This window comes from Trachemys scripta, chromosome 10, assembly GCF_013100865.1.
Source record: "Trachemys scripta elegans isolate TJP31775 chromosome 10, CAS_Tse_1.0, whole genome shotgun sequence".
Lineage (NCBI taxonomy): Eukaryota > Metazoa > Chordata > Testudines > Emydidae > Trachemys > Trachemys scripta.
This window is the reverse complement of record NC_048307.1, coordinates 63,107,379-63,112,799: the sequence shown is the minus strand read 5'-3', so window position 1 is coordinate 63,112,799 and position 5,421 is coordinate 63,107,379.

The following is a 5,421-nucleotide window of genomic DNA, read 5'->3' as shown; positions in this document are numbered from 1 at the left end:
ATTGGTTAACTGTTTGTTCAGGTATTGTAACCAACTCCCTTCTCCACAAATACACCTAGTGCTTCTGTGGTGACAAACATTTGCAGCCATGCAGTGCAAACAGCTTTGACCTTTGCATCTCAGCCTTCTTTCTGTGCAAGTAGCACAGATGCAGAAGCCTTGTCCGGGCAGACCAAGTTTCATCAAAGGCTCAGCGTGCGTAGCTATGAATAACTGTATAAGGCTCCAGCAAAGGTGACGTGAGCTGGTCAGCCAATTACCACTGTATAAAAATGCAGCATGGGTTAACTAACCACCAGGGTTTAGCTTAATAATTCAGCATAGTTTTTAAACAGCAGCAAGGAAATGCTAAGTGCAGCACACATTGAATGAATGGTCAATAATTGTCAGGCATCATCTTTCTAGGAAGAAGTTGTAAACCATTGCAATAAAATGCTACCTCCACCAGAGTTACAACAGTCAGTTAATATCCTGAGCCTATGCAGCCCTTACGTAGGAACAAACACCATCTATTATCCTTTGGCTGTACCCGTGTAATGTCCATTAACTCTATGGGAATAAAGGACACACTGAGTGTGTCATTGCTCACTAGGTCCTGTGAATCTGTGGGCGCTAAATATATTCACCCAAATTTGAATGGACCTCAGTGCTAATCCCCCTATTCTTATGAATTGCACCACTGGCTACATGACCACAAGCAGCCAGAGCCTAGGTTTTATCTCTAGAACCTCCACCAGCAGATCACCCCTAACGGCTATATGGCACTGATTCAAGGTGGATGCCGAGGGAACAGTGCTATCTGTTATCACCTACACAGCTAACGCAGCTTCCTCCAAGACTTCCTTAGAGGTCTGCCCTCCACAATCTGACAGCCTGACTGGTGCTATCTGATAGGATCACAGCAGACAGTAGGATGACAGTTCTGCCACCCTTCCTCACACTAAGTTGTGCTAACTCACATGAGGCTGCTTGCAGGTGTCCATCTTATTCACTGTGACTAAGGTGAGCCCCATTGGTGGTGGAAATGCCAGTTCACTGGCGCTGTCATGGCATTTCTGGAACTACTGCCCTCGCTGGAAGTGATGCTTGTGTAAAGCAGGTTGTGGGGTTATAACGAAGTACTTGTGGTTGGAAGATATTTGATTGCCTGCTAATTTAACTTTCATTAAATTCCTCCAGACTTGCAGGGCCGAGCCGAGAGGCAGCGCATATACTACCTTAACTCTAGAAAGACTATCTAGTGTATTTTTATAGTACATGTCTTACTGTTAGACCTCTTACTATATAGTCAGGTACCTTATGTATTTCTACTGCATATTTATATATTTTTCTGAGATTTGTTCTGCATCTTTTCTCACTATTTTTAAATATGTTCCCTTTCCCTGGGACTCTGATGACCTTGCTCCCTATGTGTAAGGGAGGTAGTTGTGATGTACTTACCCAGGACGATGCTTTATTCTTTCAACCAGTTGATGACCATCTGGTTTTAGCAAAAGGCCATCCAGCTAATGAGTCTGACCAAGACCAGGGGCGGCTCCAGGCACCAGCGCAGCAAGCGTGTGCCTGGGGCGGCAAGCCGTGGGGGGCGGCCTGCTGGTTGCTGTGAGAGCGGCCGGCAGGCGGTTTTCGGCGGCATGCCTGCGGGAGGTCCCGCGGCTTCAGCGGCAATTTGGCGATGGGGATGCCGATGGCGTGGCACCGGCGGACCTCCCGCAGGCATGCCGCCGAATCCGCATGACCAGCGGATCGCCTGCAGGCATGCCCCCGAAAGTCGCCTGCCTGCCGTGCTTGGGGTGGCAAAAAACATAGAGCCACCCCTGACCAAGACACTGTTCTAGCAGAAGATCATTGACCAAGGTGTTGTTCCATTTGAAGTGTTTGCACATGTGAAGTGTTCGCTGAGATGCCATTCCTCTTGGAGTACATTATCCCAGAGACTGAGGAAGGCAGCTGGTGACTAGCATGCTATTCCATTTGAAAGGTTTCATCTCTCTCTCTCTCTCTGCATGTATAAAATTAACAGTAACATTAAAGCTTGTGTGCCCATAAACTCAGGCCCAGACGTCTTGAACAGCTACGAGTTTATAAACTGAGGAAACAGCTTCAGCTGATATAAACTGGCATCACTCCACTGAAGCGAGGGAGAGGCACCTCTCCCCTGGCCCCGAGCTGCTGCGGTGAGAGAGGACTGGTGGAGGGGAAAAGCCTCTCTCCCCACTGCAGCCCTGGGTCAGCCTGCACCCCCAAATCCCTCATCCCTGGCCCCATCCCAACAGTTTTCACCCCTAGCCAGAGCCCTCACCCTCTGCATCCAACCCTCTTCCCCAGCCCTGAGTCCCCTCCAGCAGCCTGAACCCCCCATCATCCCCACCCCAGACCCTGCACTCCCAGCCAGAGCCCTCATCCTCCCACACCCCAGTCCTGAGTCCCCTTCCACACTGAACCCCTCAGCCCCCTCCACCCCCACCACATGAATTTTATTACGTGCACCAATATGTGCTGTGTCACACATCACCCCCATATTAGTGCACATAACAAAATTCATTCCGCACATGAATGTAAAAAATTACAAGGAACACTGGCCCCCACATCCCCTCCTGCCATGGGGCCCTGCCCCCTGCTCCTCCCCTTCCCCACCCCCAAGGCCCCACCCCACTGGCCTGGCCAGAAGCCGGGTCATGGTAAGAGCTGCCCAGGCAGCCTGGACCACTGTGGGGCGACCTGGACCCTTCACCTGGCATGGGCGGCGAGCCCTGGGGGGAAGAGACATAGGCCTGGGACTGCTTTCTGGCATCCCAGCTAGGGTTGCCAGGCATCTGGTTTGCGGCTGGAATGCCTGGTAGAAAAGGGACCCCCGGCGGCTCCGGTCAGCACTGCTGACTGAGCTGTTAAATGTCTGACTGGTGGTGCAGCGGGGCTCCACACGGCTCTCGGAACCTAGGTCTCTGTCCAGTACGGGCAAGGGGGGTGAGGGGGGATTTCGGTCTGGTGCCGGGCGGGTGGGAGAGGGGGCAGATTTAGCTCAGCGTGGGGCTCAGGTGAGCAGGGCTGTCTGGGGGCAGTGGGAATATGTGTTGCTCACCACCTTTCCACAGCCTGCCGGCTGGGCTGGAGACAAGGCCTCAGGGGGAAGACAAGGAGTGAGGCGGGGGGAGAGGAGGAGAAGTGGGCCAGGGCCAAAGTTCCAGCTGCTCCTGCCGGCCCTCTACATTGGTAATCCGCCACTGCCTGGATTCAGTTGTTTGGTTTATGCCTACTGTGTGTGGCAATTAGACCCTTGACTAATATATCCCTGAGGTCTGAATGCAGCTCTTGTTCCATCAGAGATAAGGAAATAGCAGTAACATTCACCATGGAAAGAAACAAAACTGGTAGAAGACATATCTCGCATTCCCTCATGCCAACTTATCTCCGTCAGAGTGCGAGTTCTTTTCATTTTATGACCTCTGCATGTGATTGTTATTTTTGGATGAACTCACTGGGTGTTAGAAGCACATGGAGCGCTGCTAGTTGAGGCACCTCGGTTTCTGCTTGCATTTAGTTTGTGGTAAAGTTAATACAGCTACCAACTCTGTGTTCCCAAGGGCTCAGGCTTATACCAGATGAAAGAGTGTCAGTGACAAAACTGTCTAGAATCCTCTGAGCACCGCAACAGATGTTGATTGATAGCCATTGCCATTTAATTCTACAGCCTTTGTTTCTGAGTCAGTCAGCAGTTTTTCCTAACCAGTCCATAAAGTCCTTAAATACACAGGGGCTGCCAGTTTGGACTCGGTACATCTGTGGAGAGCACGAGGGGAGCCAGCTTTCTGCTCCCCATATCAAAATGGCCCGTCTTATAGTAGAGCAGCGTAAGGGCTACTCTAAAATACACTGGCTGAAGTGGTTCCCCCAGAGATTTCTGTGTTGCCCAGGATTAGCAGCATGCTATGTGCTCTGCTCCTCCACATTTTGCCCTGACACCTGGTCTGTCTGGGGTCAGGAAGAAGAGGAGAGAGTGACTGTATCAGGCTGGCTGACTGATTTCAAACTGCTGGGTGCTTCAGCTTGCTCATCTGCTTGATGGGGTGAATACTTCTTATCTGCCCCACAGATAAAGTACCTAAATATTCATTGGCACAGGACTAGACCCTAGGTATCTCAGCCGAGGGCCCTATCCACCAGGCTATAGGGTCATTCTCATTCCTCCTCTGGCCCAAAATGCTTTACAAAGCTATGTACGTATCATTATCCCCACTTTACAGCTGGAAAATCTGAGCCATGGAGAGGTTAAATAACTAGCCAAAGTTACACAGCAGAGGTGGGGATAGAAATCGGTGCTCCTGATTCTTATTCTTGTGCTGTACCCTCTGGACTGGATTGCCTGACTGGAAGAATATTAACTCACATTTTCATCTCATTTAAATGTCTTTTCTTTTCTTTTCTCTTCCTCTAGCTTTTCACATCTTGCCTGTGTGACACTGAATTCTACCTTTGGTGGACTATTGTCTAAAACTCTAGCATCTTGTTTTAAATTGCACAACCACACATAGAAATAACCCCCAAGTCTATTGTTTTATGCACACATGTTAACATTATTAGCTCTGGTAAAATAGTTTGGAGTACTAGGGGATGATTTAATAGTCACGTGCTACTAAGCGACTGAAAAAACTCCCCCAACCCCAAGTACTTTATGATCTTGTATAATTTTTCTGAAGGAAAAAAGAAACATCTGCCAGGAGTGGTTTTTCAATCCCACATGACACAGCAGAGCATGTATCATGAATCTGTTTCACATACTGACAAGAAGAAATGTGATATTGGTCAAAATGAAAGATTTTCCTTACTTTCCCTGTGCAATTCAAAGGGCTTGATTCTGATCTGACACCCCTGTAAAGCAGGAGTATCCCCACAGAAAGTAATGGATTTCCACTGGTGTGGGGGAGGGCAGATATGTCAGGCAGCCAGGTGCATGCACATGAGCCTGCATGCATTTGTGTTTACTGTCTGCGTTTTGTACTGAGTCCTGCTTCTTTAAGGCACATGTTCTTTGATCTTGTGAACCAGGCTGGAATGAATGATGTCAGAGCAAATGGTAAGGCTGATACTTGACCAGGCTTGCTAAGCTGTTTTCCCATTCTGACTCCAGACTGTTCACATTAGGTAAGGCCTTTTGCTTTCCTGTCTCACTCAATCTTTGTACTATAATAACCCCCAGAATGACCTCTGCTTCAAACCCCACATCAGCGGACAGACCCTAGTCAGTGTAACAGACAAAACAGTTTAGTTGCTGTTGTTCAAATACTTTAAGAACATTGTACATAAAGAAGTATGTATTCTAAGGCAGGGGTTCTCAACCTTTTCTTTCTGAGGCCCCCCTCAACATGCTAGAAAAACTCCAGGGGCCAGCAGGCGGCGGGGGGGGGGGGGGGGGGGGGGGGG